A 15,672-nucleotide genomic window follows, 5' to 3' on the forward strand; every position below is an offset into this window, starting at 1 on the left:
TGGGCTCAGATGTGGCCATGGGCCGAGGACTCAACATCCCAGTTATCTTGCAGACTTGTGCGACTGAAGAAGCTTGCAGAGAGACTAGGCCCCACGTGGGTATCGGCCCAGAGTTTATTCCCTCCGGAGCAGAAGTCAGCCCGCTGGCCGGAAGGCGGAGTCTGGCATTTGAAACCCTCCCGATGGAGCAACAGCTGCAGGAAGAAAGAGGAGAGGAGGGCTGGAGCCCCTGAACAGCTGGAGCTGAAGGAAGGGGATTCAGAAGTTCCCATGAGCAAGCCCTTTTGGCACTTCCATCCCAGACCCCTCCGGGGGCCTCTGACAGGAAACGCAACAAGACCGCTGGATCAGCTGCTCCCTCTTACTCACAGGTCACAATTAATCTGAAATGTACCCTAGGGCCACTCACCAGGTACATCCCTCCGTTGGTTTCAACTGAGGCTGGAAAAGAGGAGAGGAGAGGAGAGGAGAGGAGAGGAGAGGAGAGGAGAGGAGAGGAGAGGAGAGGAGAGGAGAGGAGAGGAGAGGAGAGAAAGAATGGGGGAAAGAGAGAAGGAGAGGGGGAAGGAGAGGAGAAAGAATGGGGAAAGAGAGAAGGAGAGGGGAGAGGAGAGGAGAGGAGAGGAGAGGAGAGGAGAGAAGAGAAGAGAAGAGAAGAGAAGAGAAGAGAAGAGAAGAGAAGAGAAGAGAAGAGAAGAGAAGAGAAGAGAAGAGAAGAAGAGAAGGCAAAGGATAGAAGAGAGAAGAGAAGAGGAGAGAGAAGAGAAGAGAAGGCAAATGATAGAAGAGAGTAGAGTAGAGTAGAGAAGAGGAAGAAGAGGAGAGAAGAGAAGGCAAGGAGAGGAGAGGAGAGAAGAGAAGGCAAAGGAGAGAGGAGAGGAGAGGAGAGGAGAGGAGAGGAGAGGAGAGGAGAGGAGAGGAGAGGAGAGGAGAGGAGAGGAGAGGAGAGGAAAGAGAAGAGAAGAGAAGAGAAGAGAAGAGAAGAGAAGAGAAGAGAAGAGAAGAGAAGAGAAGAGAAGAGAAGAGAAGAGAAGAGAGAGGAGAGGAGAGGAGAGGAGAGGAGAGGAGAGGAGAGGAGAGGAGAGGAGAGGAGAGGAGAGGAGAGGAGAGGAGAGGAGAGAAGGCAAAGTATAGAAGAGAGAGGAGAGGAGAGGAGAGAGAAGAAAAGGCAGAGGAGAGGAGAGGAGAGGAGAGGAGAGAAGAGAAGAGAAGAGAAGAGAAATGATAGAAGAGAGGAGAGGAGAGGAGAGGAGAGGAGAGGAGAGGAGAGGAGAGGAGAGGAGAGAAGAGAGAAGGCCACTAAGTGGAGAAGATGTCCTGTTCTGGACCACATCTGAGATGCTTTCAATTCCACCATTTAAATGGTGCTTTGCCTTTCTCCTACTATTAGTTGCTACCTACCTAACTTTGCCTTCAGCTTTCTATTCTGTGCATCCTAGAAACGTAAGAGACGGACCAGGCCCTTTGAGGCATCGTCTTCAATCTCTGTTCCATGAAGGAACCCAAATTCAGCTTCTACGGAAACATCTCCGGGTGACTTCCCCTCCTCTCCGAATTTCATTCTAAGTTTCTGTCTGGGAGAGGTGAAAGCACCTGTCCTCAAGCCAGGAGGGCATCTTCAGCTGAAGATGCCCATCCTTGCCTTAGCCTGGAGGAACTCCGCCAGGCAAAATGGGATGGCGCGACTGGAGATACATTGAAATAACAGAATAACAGTTTGGAAGGGACCTTGGAGGTGTTCTAGTCCAGCCCCCTCTCCATCAGGAGACCTTACACCATTCCAGACAAGTGGCTGTCCAGTCTCATCTTAAAAGCTTCCAGTGATGGAGCACCCACAACTTCTGGAGGCCGGTGGTTCCACTGGTTCAGTCCCTTTTTGTTTTTGCTCAATCCACCCACTTTTGGGGGGGAACTCTACAGACTTTACCTGAGATATAGAAGAGAAGACCCTTCCCCTCCCAAAGCAGGCTTCACACTAGAGCCTTTAGTGTGGCGGAGGAATCGGTCGTCCCTAGGCTGTAGATCAGCACATCCCCCTGGAAGGAAGTCCACCCTACTTGGTCCCCAGGCTGTACATCTATGGAGATTCTCAGTCCTCCAGGTAGGTCCTGGTCGTCCCAAAGGTTCTTTTTCCAGGAGGCAACTGGACTTTCTTGTTTTTCTTTGAAGACGTTTTGCTTCTCCTCCAAGAAGCTTCTTCGCCTTTGTGACCAGATGGTGGGGAATGGGAAGACTTATACTCCTTGCAGACAGCTGGTCATTTGCATTCTTCTAGAGGGTCGTTGAGGCCACTTGGAGGCTTACCTGTGTCCTCAGGGTCATCTGAGTAGTACAAATGGGTGTGGAGCCTTCTTGGAGCTGCTGAAAGGACCGTGTTGTAGACTGGAGAGAAAGGATGTCGTAATCAAATAGCCCTCTCTCAACAGAGGGGGAAGGATACGACATCCTCTCTCTCCAGTCTACAACACGGTCCTTTCAGCAGCTCCAAGAAGGCTCCACACCCATTTGCACCACTCAGGTGACCCTGAGGACACAAATAAACCTCCAAGTAGCCTCAATGACTCTCTAAAAGGATGCAAATGACCGGCTGTCTGCAAGGAGTATAAGTCTTTCCATTCCCCACCATCCGGTCAGAGCCGAAGAAGCTTCTGGGAGGAGAAGCAAAACCTCTTCAAAGAAAAACAAGAAAGTCCAGTGGCCTCCTGGGAAAAAAAAGAAAAAAAAAGCTCCTTTGGGATCCCCGTGCTGTAGCTCTGCTCTTCCTCCTGAGCTGTCCTGCTGACTGTCTGTCAAACCCAGAAGGGGTGTTTCCACAAGGAGAGATGGGAGAATCTGACAGACGGGAAGCGTTCCCAGTTCTGAAAGCTCCCCGGATCTGCTGAAGCGGTGAATCTTTTTACGAGCTCCTGGAGTTCATTCCTAAATATGGTGAGACTTCCTTATTTGGCCTCCCTCGCTCGGATGAGCCGGGATCCCGCTGAACGAACAGGGCAGCCAGGATGATCCAAATTCAGAGAGACAGCAGCCGAGGGCTCCCAGACGCCCTGGGCTAATTGTGTGCGCTGGAACAAAGGAAATAGTAACAGGCTGCCCTGGGCTGGCCAAAATAGCTCCTTTCAACTCAGGAATCTCCCAAAGTCTGCAAAAACTGTCCACAGAGGTTCTCCGTCATCCAGGTCAGAGTGGCCCCAAAGGCGCTCTTCCAAAAGGCAAGTGGACTTTCTTGCTTTTTCCTGGAAGAGGTTTCGCTCCTCGCCCAAGAAGCTTCTTCCGTTCTGACTGGCGGGGAATGGAAAGGTGAGTTAGAGCTGAGGAAGCTTCTTGGACGAGGGGAGAAACCTCTTCGAGGGGAAAAAAAACGAAGCAAGTCCAGTTGCCTTTCGAAAAAGCCCCTTTGGGCCCTCTGCAAGGAACTGCTGAAAGGACCGTCTTGTCGACAGGAGGTGGGTGGTGTCGTATCCCTCCCCCTCTGTTGAGAGAGGGCTGTTCAGTTTTCATGCAGAGGACCTCTTTGATCCCTCTTTCCAGCCAGCGGTCCCGCTCTGTCCAAAATGTGGATGTCTCTGCCTTCAAAGAAAGTGGCTTTTGTCCTTCAAATGCAGATGGGCTGCTGAACCAGGACGAGATCCAGCCTGTCCCTCTACATTTGAAAGACAAAAGGTCACAGCTAAGCCTCCAAGTAGCCCCAACGATCCTCAGAAAGAGTACCAACGACCAGATGACTGCAAGGAATACAAATCCTTTCCACCCTCCGCTGTTTCAGTCAAGAGCTGAAGAAGCTTCTTGGATGAGAAGCGAAACCCCCTTCCTAGGAAAAGGAAGTCCGGTTTTACCTTTTGGAAAAGCACCTTTGGGACAACCGTAGACATAAAAGCCAGTAATGGCCGAGACGTCGGCATTAAGGGAAGCTAGCAGTGACGTCCAATGCACCTTCTGGACTAGAGTGTTCTGTACCAGACTGCTACCGGCCCTGCAGAAAAGGCAGGGACAACCCCTTTACAAACGGCAAGAGGCTGGAATTACGCCTGCCAAATTTATTGCTACAAAAACAAACGGAACAAGACAAACCAAGAAACAGGAGCTTTAAGAAACACGAACTATCCAAGCGGTTGCCTTCAGCAAACCAGCCCTCCCCACACATTCCCCTTATATAGAGTTCAGGGCGTGGCTTCTCTCTGCCTCTTTCCGAGGAGCCCCATTGCCTTCCTCTGTTTACTCCTAATTGACTGCCTCCTGTGTCGGGCGTCCTTGAACAGGGCCAGCTGTGGGTCATCTTCATCCACGCTGTCAGGCTCACACAGCTGGGTCTCCGTGGTGACCAAGTGGGAGGGGCATGGCTGAGGGCTCTCATCAGCAAGATCTTCAACCCCCTCAGCAAGCTCTTCAACACCCCCCTCCTCCTCCTCTGAGTCGTCCGACCCAACTGCCGAACCCACAGGCTGACCCTGAATCACAACACAGAGCGAGTTGGATTTTAGCAAACGCAGAACAGTAACGATAAGTAGCTTTCCATAGCTGGAGAAAAGTAATGGGAAGAGGAGAGAGCCTAAGATCAGCGTCTGTTATTTACAAAAAAGAGAAGAGAAGAGAAGAGAAGAGGAGAGGAGAGGAGAGGAGAGGAGAGGAGAGGAGAGGAGAGGAGAGGAGAGGAGAGGAGAGGAGAGGAGAAGAGAAGAGAAGAGATTAGAAGCAATTCCAATGAAGTGGGGGGGGGAAAGTGCTTACTGAAGTTCTGAAACAAAAGACCGGACTTTGTAATCCACAGAAAGTAGGAGAAGTCAAGCAGGGCAAATATACACAATCCATAATAGCCGAGATGCTGTCAGAAAGAATAAAGGTGAGAATAAATTGAGGCTGGGAAGGAAGCCGAGGGCCATTCCAAGCACTTCTTCAATAATGCTGAAAATCAAAGGAAGAGGAGGGAGGGTGGGAGGGGAAATTCACCCGGCATCCCCTTAATGAACAGGGCAACGTCTAAACAGGGGACAAAGAAATCTGCCAGCGGTGCAGGATTCCAGGTGCTTCGCCAGGTAACTCTGAAGAAAGAAATGAAAGCAGAGAATTGAAGAGTGGGGCTAAGAGACGGAGCCTCTTGTGTGAGTTCATCTTCAGGAGCGACCAACTGTATCCTAGAGGTCTCTGCGGATCATCTGGCCAAACTTTTCTGTACCGCCAGTGAGAACAATTAGCCAGTGGAACCACCTGCCTCCAGAAGTCGTGAATGCTCCAATACTGGAAGTTTTTAAAGAAGAGACCGGACTGCCATTTGTCTCAACTGGTATAGAGCTTCCTGCCTGAGTAAGGGGTTGGACTAGATAATCTACAAGGTCCCTTCCAATTCTTTTTATTCTGTTCTGTTCTGTCCTGTTCTGTTCTGTTCTGCATTCTATTCTGTTCTGTTCTATTCTGCATTCTATTCTATTCTATTCTGCATTCTATACTATCCTATTCTACTCAACTCTACTCTATACTGTTCTGCATTCTATTCTCTATTCTCTATTCTATTCTATTCTATTCTGTATTTCCTATTCTATTCTATTCTATTCTATTCTATTCTATTCTATTCTATTCTATTCTATTCTATTCTATTCTATTCCATTCCATTTTTCTATTCTATTATTCTATTCTATTCTATTCTATTCTATTCTATTCTATTCTATTCTATTCTGTATTTTCTATTCTATTCTATTCTATTCTATTCTATTCTATTCTATTCTATTCTATCTATTCTATTCTATTCTATTCTATTCCAATCCATTTTTCTATTCTATTATTCTATTCTATTCTATTCTATTCTATTCTATTCTATTCTATTCTATTCTATTCTATTCTGTATTTTCTATTCTATTATTCTATTCTATTCTATTCTGTATTTTCTATTCTATTCTATTCTATTCTATTCTATTCTATTCCATTCTATTCTATTTTTCTATTCTATTATTCTATTCTATTCTATTCTATTCTATTCTATTCTATTCTATTCTGTATTTTCTATTCTATTCTATTCTATTCTATTCTATTCTATTCTGTATATTCTATTCTATTCTATTCTATTCTATTCTATTCTATTCTATTCTATTCTATTCTATTCTGTATTTTCTATTCTATTCTATTCTATTCTATTCTATTCTATTCTATTCTATTCTATTCTATTCTATTCTATTCTATTCTAACCATGAGAATTCCTGGATGGATGATCAAGTGCTAAACAATTGGCAAAGGACAAATATTTGTATCTTCAAAAGCAAGAACTAGCAAATACAGATAATCCTCAACTTACAACAGTTCATTTAGTGACTGTTCAAAGTTAAAACAGCCTGAGTAGAGGGTTGGACTAGAAGACCTCCAAGGTCCCTTCCAACTTTTATTATTGTTGTTGTTGTTGTTGTCGTCGTCATCATCGTTGTCGTCATTGTCGTCGTGATTTATGACTGTTTTTCATACCTACGACCGTTGCGGCATCCCCCTGGTCACTTGATCAAAAACTGAAATGCTTGGCAACTGACTTGTCTTTATGATGGTCGTAGCATCCCAGGGTATCATGCGATCCCCTTTTGCGACCTTCTGACAAGCCAAGTCCAGGGCAAAACCAGATTCCCTTAACAGCTGTAACAGAAAAGGCCTTTCAAAAGGTCTTAAAACTAACTCAATAAAGGTTTCACTTAGCAACATAAATTTTGGGCTGGATTGCAGTCGTAACCGGAGGACGACCTGCACTGATAATCCGGGAAGACTCAAAGGCAGGTCATGGAGAAAAAGATCAGTTCTACAAACCTGAGCTCCAGTCACTGAGCACCAGACGTCTGCATGAATTTTTCAAGAGAACATTAAGCAAGCTAACTTCCTTAATAGATGGTGGGAAGGCTGTAGATAAATCTTGATTTAGCAAAGCATTTGAGGAAGTCCATTTATCCCTGGCTGCCTGGCGTGAGAATTAAATGACAGGGTGAACATGGTGCTCAAGGAGTGGCCTTAATGATCCTCCTCAACTGAGTGGGTGGCCACAAAATTCTTCTTGCCGTTTCCCACATTTCTATCACTGTCTTGGATGAGGAGATGCAGAGGTTAGTTTCTGAATTGGCAAAGGACGCAAATGTCGGGTCATTTGCCTCCTTTGCCAATTCAGAAACTAACCTCTGCATCTCCTCATCCAAGACAGTGATAGAAATGTGGGAAACAGAGGTCTGCAACCCACAGTCTGTGGACCGGCACCGGTCCACGGCATGCCAACAACCGGTCCATGCAAAGAAGCCAAGCCCCATCCGTGGGATGCAGGCAGCACGCGAAACCATGCCCCCTCCGGTCCACGGAACAAAACCCCTCTCCGTGGGACTGGTCTCTGGTACTCAAAAGGTTGGGGGCCGCTGTGCTAGAAGACAGAAACAAAATTCAAAATGTCTTGATAGGTTAGAGCAGGGGTCCCCAACCCCCGGGTCTGTGGACCAGTACCGGGCTGCAGCACGCCAACAACCGGTCCACGCACAGAAGCCAAGCCCCCTCCGCGGGATGCAGGCAGCACACAAAAACCACGCCCCCCTCCGGTCCGCGGAAAAAACTCTCTCCACGGAAGCGGTGGTCCCTGCTGGTGCCCAAAAGGTTGGGGGGCCTCTGGGTTAGAGAAATGGACTGGAATTAACAGAACGAAAATTAATAGGAACAAATGCAAAATTTGCATTCACCGGGAAAAGGTCCGTCCAACGCAGAAATACGCAGGGCGGGACACACGGTTAGTGCGAAGAGCCAGTTCTCGCACCGTGCCTTAAAAACAGGGTGGCGAATTCAACTGTGGAAGGAAAGTTTCTGGGGCAGGAAAAAGAAGGACAGCGTGGGAAAGATGGAGGCCTTTCAACAGATCACGGTTGCCTGTGACTCCAGAGTTGTAAATTAGGCATCTGTTATCATGGAGAGGGACGCTCTAGCCCGGATAATTAAGAAAAAAGGGGATATGGTAAGCAAAGGGAACGGAAACATGTTTCCTGCTTCAGTCCTTCTCTGGTCTGGAAAGAACTGAACAGATGGGTAGATCAGGGGTCCCCAACCCCAGGTCCATGGACCAGTACTGGGCTGTGGCACGCCATCAACTGGTTCACACAAGCAAGCAAAGCTGCGGTTTCCTCCTCCTCCTCCTCCTCCATCATTCCACAAACCTCCTTTGTAGCACTGAGATGTTACCTAGTTTGGGTAATGAAACATCTGCCAGAAAAACCACGAAGATCAGAGAGCATCAAGGACCCCACCGTCCTCCTCCTCCTCCTCCATCATTTCACAAACCCTACTCCCTTCTAGCACCGATGATGTCACCCAGTTTGAATAATGAAACGCCTTCAAGAAAACCACCAAGCTCAGAGATCACCAAGGACTCCTGATTTCAACCCTGCGCTACAAATATTCTCCTTTTAAAAGAGAGAGAGAGAGAGAGAGAGAGAGAGAGAGAGAGTGGGAGGGAGGGAGGGAGGGAGGGAGAGAGAGAGACTTTTGGTACCCTTAAATGTTGGGTACAGATTATCTGGATGCTGCCTAATACAAATGTGCTCGGAATGCAGATACAAATCTTACTCTGGGTTTAAAACAGACAATAAACCCCATGTGCACTGGGAATCGGAGACAGATCATTTGCCGGGACTTGCCAGACACGCATTAAGACCCCTCTGTTCACTCAGCAACCCAGAAAGAAAGAGGGCATAAAACCCAGCGTGCAGCTTGGCCCGTTTGCAACACCCTTTTATGCCTTGACGTTCCTGCTAGTAGGATGGAGATTCTGCCATGAACGAAACCAGGGGGGGGTGTTGGGGGTAAGGGCGGGGCTGGGGGGGGTAAGCCAGGCTCCTCAGACAGGCCGTCGAGCTGCCGGTGGGTGGGTCGTACAATTTTTCTGGATTAACCCACCCCCTCCCCCTCTTGGCAACTCACACCTCCGACACCCTCCTTTCCAGCTGTTCAAACTCCTCCCCGGAGCAGAGAAGGCCCCCCCCCCTTGTATTGGGAAGGATTGTAACCGATGCTTTCAGGGCGAAGACGGAGGCCTTTCAACAGATCACGGTTGCCTATGATGTTGCCCGTTTCTCCGGCCGACCACGAATCGGAGCAAAGGAAAGAGGGCGACGAGGAAGGACGGGAGAGTGGCAGCCACAGCCGTGCTCCAAAGAGACCCCTGAGCGTTGCAGTGAAGCCTGGGGAGCCTTTTAGAAGACGCTTGGCAACGGAGGGCAGTCCCCACCCCACCCCTGCCTGTGTCCGGCTGCATCTTGCAACCTTCCCTCTCTGCCCCAAAGGTGCCTTTGTTCAGGAGGCAACTGGACGGTCTTGTTTTTTTTCTCTCTCTCTCTTTGAGGACGTTTCGCTTCTCATCCCAGGAGCTTCTTCAGCTCTGACTGGAGGGTGGGGAACGGAAGGATTTATACTCCTTGCAGACAGCTGGTCGTTTGCCTTCTTTTAGAGAGTCGTTGAGGCCCCTTGGAGGTTAATCCGTGTCCTCAGGATCACCTGAGCGGTCCAAAGGGGCGTGGAGCCTTCTGGGCTGCAGGATGTTTCCTGCCCTGGGTCCCTTCCCTGTTGAAGACCAGGGCAAGGCTGTGGGGGATGAGTCTGTGTGGTCTGCATTTCAGACTGAAGCGCAGACGGTCCCTCTAGTCTGCAATGTTTCCAGGAAATCCGTGCATCCTCCCGCACCGTTCATCCCAAAATGCATGGCTAAATGTCTACGGAGATTCTCAGGCCTCCAGGCCCTGGTTGTCCCCAAAAGTGCTTTTTTCAGGAGCCAACAGGACCTCCTCGTTTTTTTCTTGGAAGACCTTGCGCTTCTCATCCCAAAAGCTTCTTCAGCTCTGACCGGATGGTGGGGAACTGGATGGTGGGGAATTTCCCCACCATCCGGTCAGAGCTGAAGAAGCTTCTGGGATGAGAAGAGCAAGGTCTTCCAAGAAAAACAAGGAAGTCCAGTTGGCTCCTGAAAAAAAAACACTTTTTGGGATGACTGAGAATCTCCACAGACACTTCCCTCTCTGCGTTTCTCCTAGGCCAGGGGTAGGCAACCTCGGCTCTTTTATGACTCGTGGACTTCAACTCCCAGAATTCCTGAGCCAGAATTCTGGGAGTTGAAGTCCATGAGTCATAAAAGAGCCGAGGTTGCCTACCCCTGGCCTAGGTTAAAAGCACCACAACTGGATGTCCTCAGCCCTTAGTTCCCTCCAGAGGTGAAAGGGCTGGAGGGCACCTGAGCTTGTGTCTAGGGCAGTGATGGCGAACCTTTTAGAGACCGAGTGCCCAAACTGCAACCCAAAATCCACGTATGTATCATCGGGTGCCGGTTGGGCGTGGCCCATTGGGTGGGCGTGGTGAGATTCAAGGTGCTGGTAATGACCTATAAAGCCCTAAATGGCTTGGGTCCGGGCTATCTAAGGGAACACCTGCTGCCGGCATCATCTTCCCATCGTCCTGTGCGCCCCCACAGGGAGGGCCTTCTCAGGGTACCGCCGGTTAATGAATGCCGGCGGGTTATTCCCAGGGGAAGGGCGTTCTCTGTGGGTGCGCCTGCCCTATGGAACCAACTACCCACAGAACTTAGGACTGCCCCCGACCTTCGCTCATTTCGCCGGGACCTGAAAACTTAGCTCTTCGATCTGTTTGGTCCAGACTGTGGGGTTGTTAATTTAACTGGGTTTTAGATTTACTCTTGGGGCTTGAATTTTAATTTAATTGTTTTAATTGTTTTTAATTTTTTGTATTCATGGTTTGAACTGCCCTGTAAACTGCCCTGAGTCCTACGGGAATAGGGCAGTATACAAATCCAATAAAATAAATAAATAAATATTATTTATTTATTATTTATTTATTTATTAATTTAATTTATATACCGCCCTTCTCCCTGGGGACTCAGGGCGGTGAACAGGGCAATACATAAAAACTAGACACAAAAATTAAAATTATTAAAACATGATTAAACAATGCCCATAAAATTGATACAAGTTAAAATTAAAGTTCAATTATAAAAATCCCACCCCGTCCCATCAGGCCAGGCCAGCTTGTTTAAAGAGATGGGTTTTAAGATCGCGCCGGAAGGAGCGGAGATCGGGCGCCATCCGGAGCTCAACCGGAAGATGGTTCCATAAATCCGGTGCACCCACAGAGAACGCCCTCCCCCTGGGGGCCACCAGTCGGCATTCTTTGACCGGTGGCACCCTGAGGAGGCCCTCTCTGTGGGAGCGTACTGGGCGGAGGGAAGTTGACGCCAGCTGCAGGTGCTCCCCAAGGTATTCCGGACCCATGCCATGAAGGGCTTTGTAAGTCATTACCAACACCTTGAACCTCACCCGGAAGACAACTGGTAGCCAATGCAGCTCGCGGAGCAAAGGTGTGACATGGGAGTATCGGGAAACTCCCAGTACAACTCTCGCGGCTGCATTCTGTACCAGTTGGAGCCTCCGAGTGGTCTTCAAGGGTAGCCCCATGTAGAGAGCGTTGCAGTAATCAAGACGAGAGGTCACGAGCGCATGAGTGACCGTACGTAAGGCATCCCGGTCTAGATAGGGCCGCAACTGGCGCACCAGGCGAACCTGGGCGAAGGCCCCCCTAGTCACAGCTACAATATGGTCTTCTAAGGAGAGTTGTGAATCTAGGAGGACTCCCAAGTTGCGAGCCCTATCTACAGGAGGTAATGACTCACCCCCCATAGTGGGGGTGGGATATCCTGAATATCCCGAGATGCCGGTACGCACAGCCACTCAGTCTTGTCAGGGTTGAGTCGAAGCCTGTTCCTCCCCATCCAGACCCGGACCGCCTCCAGGCACCGGGACATCACGTCGAGGGCATCACTGGGGTGGTTTGGGGTCGAAATGAAAAGTTGGGTATCATCAGCATACTGATGATACCCAACTCCAAAACCACGAATGATCTCACCCAGCGGTTTCATGTAGATGTTGAACAGGAGAGGCGAGAGGACCGACCCCTGAGGGACTCCACAAACGAGAGGCCTCGTGGTCGACCTCTGCCCCCCTGCCAACACCGACTGCGAGCGTCCCAGGAGATAGGAGGAGAACCACTGAAGAACCGTGCCTCCCACTCCCAATCCCCTGAGACGCCGCAGCAGGATACCATGGTCGATGGTATCGAAAGCCGCTGAGAGGTCTAATAGGACTAGGACAGAGGAATATCCCTTGTCCCGAGCCCTCCAGAGATCATTCACCAGCGCGACCAATGCCGTCTCCGTGCTGTACCCGGGCCTGAAGCCCGATTGGTACGGGTCTAGATAATCCGCTTCATCCAGGACCAGAGGGAGCTGATGCGCCACCACACTCTCAACAACCTTCGCAAGAAAGCGAAGGTTGGAGACCGGACGAAAGTTATTCAAAACAGCCGGCTCCAAGGCAGGCTTCTTGAGGAGAGGTCTTACCACCGCCTCTTTCAAGGCGGCGGGAAAACTACCCTCACTCAAAGAGGCAGATATAACCGCCTGGAACCAGCCTCGTGTCCCCTCCCGGGCTGCATAAACCAGCCAGGAAGGGCACGGGTCCAATAAACATGTGGTGGAGCTCAGCCTCCCCATGATCCTGTCCACTTCCTCCGGAGTTACAGGATCGAACTCCTCCCAGGTGACATTGACAAGACCGCTCGTGTCCTGATCGTCCAATACTGCCCAGTCGGACTCCAAACTGATCCGAATCCGAGCGATTTTGTCCGACAGATGTTGGCTAAATTCCTTGGCACGCCCCTGCAAGGGTTCCTCACTCACCTCCTGATTAAGGAGGGAGCGGGTCACCCTAAACAGGGCGGCCGGGCGATTATCTGCGGACGCGATGAGGGCAGCGAAGTAGTTAGACCTCGCCACCCTCATCGCTGCGAGATAAGACCTAATATGGGTTCTTAGTCGCAATCGGTCGGATTCAGATCGGCTGGACCTCCAAACGCTCTCTAGGCCCCGTCTCCGACGCTTCATCTCCCGGAGCTCCGCGGAGAACCATGGAGCCCATTGGGATCTGCGCCGGGTCAGGGGCCGCAAGGGTACAACTCGGTCAAGTGCCTCCGTGGCCGTCCTTTCCCAGGCTTCCACTAAGGCATCTGCCGAGCTGTGAGCTGAGGAGGCAGGTGGGGACCCCAGTGCTGCCTGGAACCTCTCAGGGTCCATTAAGCGCCTGGGGCGGAACCATCTAGTTGGCTCAACAACCCCACGGTGGGGAGTGGCAAAACGGAAGACCAGCCGCAGGAGATGATGATCGGTCCATGACAGGGGCATAACAATTGGGGAGCCCCCACCAAGATCATCTAACCACCGACCAGATAAGAAAACCAAGTCAAGGGTGTGGCCTCCCTCATGAGTCGGTCCATGAATTACCTGCGTCAGGTCCATGGCCGTCATGGAAGCCATGAACTCCCGAGCTAACTCAGATGCTCCTCCCAGGGATGGTAGATTGAAGTCTCCCAAAACCATAAGTTTGGGAAACTCAATCACCAGCCCTGAGAGGATATCGAGAAGCTCAGGCAGGGCTGCTGCTGCGCGACTAGGCGAAAGGTACACCAGCAGCAAGCCCAACTGCGCCCTAGGACCAAACCTCAATAAGAGAGATTCACACCCGACTATCTGAGGAACGGTGGCCTCCTGCGGACATAAGATCTCCCTCATAACCACAGCCACTCCCCCACCCCTACCCTGAGTCCGAGGCCGGTGTAGCACCCGGAAGCCTGGTGGGCAAAGATCAACCAGGGGGATACCACCCTCAGGGCCCAACCAGGTTTCCGTGATGCAGGCCAGGTCCGCATGCTCACCCTCGACCAGATCCCGGACGAGAGGAGCCTTGTTAGCAATGGACCTGGCATTCAGGTACACCAGCCGGAGCTCAGGTGGCTGCACATCCCCGCTCCCAGAACCTTGGGTCGAAGACAGAGGGTCGGAGCGCCTCACCGCTTGTAAATAGCGGAGAAGCCCTCCCGGAGGTCGATACGGCCCTCTGATCTTACACCTGCTGCCATTCCCTATCGTCGTGGGAATTGGCAATCCCACGACCCGCTCCAGAGCTCCGGAGATGACCGACCCCGGCTCCCCCTCAACGCGATCTGTCATGGGCCTGGCCTGAACAACAGTTGGCGGATTACCGCCCATCTCCAACCAACCACAACCCTCCCCCCTCCCTAACCCTACAAAAAATTTGGCTAAAAAAGTAATCAGGGGCCTCTTATTAAATTTATATCTTAGGCCCCTGTTCCTTCCCGGCCATCTCTCAGGGTCCCAGCAATCGGGCCCGTCATCAAGAGGCAGATTAAAAGGTAAGGCGGGTCGCACCCAGGATGGGGGGGCACCCCTGAGGGCGAGTAAAACCGTGCTGGAGTACCTCAGAACCATGATAATAATTGGTTAATACAGCAAAAACAGACCCATATCAAAATAAATTAAATGGGAGGATCTTAAAGTGGAAGGAGAATATCCAGACTGCAGACCCAGCTCCTCTGCCACTAGAGCTGGGTAACCCCGGGACAATCCCCGTTCTCTCACAACGGCCAGAACCGGGGAGCAGCCTGAGATATACAGCCGGGGAGAGAGATACCGCCTAGAGCTCTCACCTCTAAGACGGAACAGATGGAAACTCTTAACTCGGTGCATGGCTTCGGTGGTAACGGCAGACTGGGTGGGACTAAAATGTTCAATCCATCAATTCCAACTTTGCGAGATCTTTTTTTTTTCCCGCGAGAAATTGAAATTGATTGATTGAACCTTTTTTTTTTTTTTGCACACGGTGGTGGAAGCCTAAAGTGAAAAGGTTTTATAAAAACCAGCTGAAGGCCTAGGACTGGGGCGACAACGTGCGTGCCCACAAAGAGGGCTCTGTGTGCCGCCTGCAGCCCACGTGCCATAGGTTCGCCACCACGGGTCTAGGGCAAAGAATGTAAATCTTTCCATTCCCCACCGGTCAGTCAGAACTGAAGAAGCTTCTTGAATGAGAAGCAAAAGATTTTCAAGGGGAAAAACACACACACACAAGAAAGTATAGTGTAATTAGTAATTTAGGTATGTTTAAGGGGAGTTAAAGTTCGATAGAATTTAATGTGTCTTTTTTGGTTAGTTAACATATTTTAGCTTACGTTTGTAAAGTTTATACCCTGTATTCAGCTCTGGGAAGTCGGGGAGGGGGGAGGGTAAGGGAGGGTAAGGGGGAGGGGAGGGGGAGGGAGAGAGTTTATGTTTTTAAAAATGTATCTTAAAACTTTTCAATAAAAAAAAGAAAAGTAAGTATAGTGGCCTTTTGGAAAAGCACCTTTGCCGACAAGCTTCCTTGCGGCTTTCAGCAATGGAACCCAACAGACCTACACAGAGGTTCAGGGCTGCACAGCAGAGATGCAGCCCCCACCCCAAACTGGAAAGGGGTCAGAGCTCCCACCAGTTCTGGCACCCAAACCTACATATGCACCCCTTAAAGATAGCAAATGTGGCAACATACCCCCTTGCAACGTCACTTCTGGTGTCCCGCGGGATGGAGCTTGTCCCAAGGCTGCAGTCTTCTCTTCTCCTCCTGCAACACAAGAGGCCACACACGCACGTGAGCATCATTCAGGCAAGCTCTGGGTCTCTTTAGCACCGAGACGTTGGGACTGCGCCATAAGTTAAGCCTCAGGAGTCGAGAGGGCCGGCTTTCTCCACGTCCATCCCGATAGTCCAAAAGCTGCATTCCACAATACGATGAACGT

The 15,672-nt window shown here is 50.2% G+C and overlaps 1 protein-coding gene across 1 annotated transcript in view; it reads right to left on the minus strand.

Moving 5' to 3' along the window:
* TSPAN9 (tetraspanin 9) overlaps positions 1–15,672 on the minus strand; it is a 102,258-nt gene that overhangs the window by 57,851 nt on the left and 28,735 nt on the right. Inside the window, exon 2 of the mRNA XM_081331353.1 lies at positions 15,426–15,494. The gene's annotated coding sequence lies outside the window, so the exon portion shown is untranslated. The remainder of the gene's footprint in view (positions 1–15,425; positions 15,495–15,672) is intronic.

This window comes from Vipera berus (assembly GCF_964194415.1).
Source record: "Vipera berus genome assembly, chromosome: 6".
Classification (NCBI taxonomy): Eukaryota; Metazoa; Chordata; class Lepidosauria; order Squamata; family Viperidae; genus Vipera; species Vipera berus.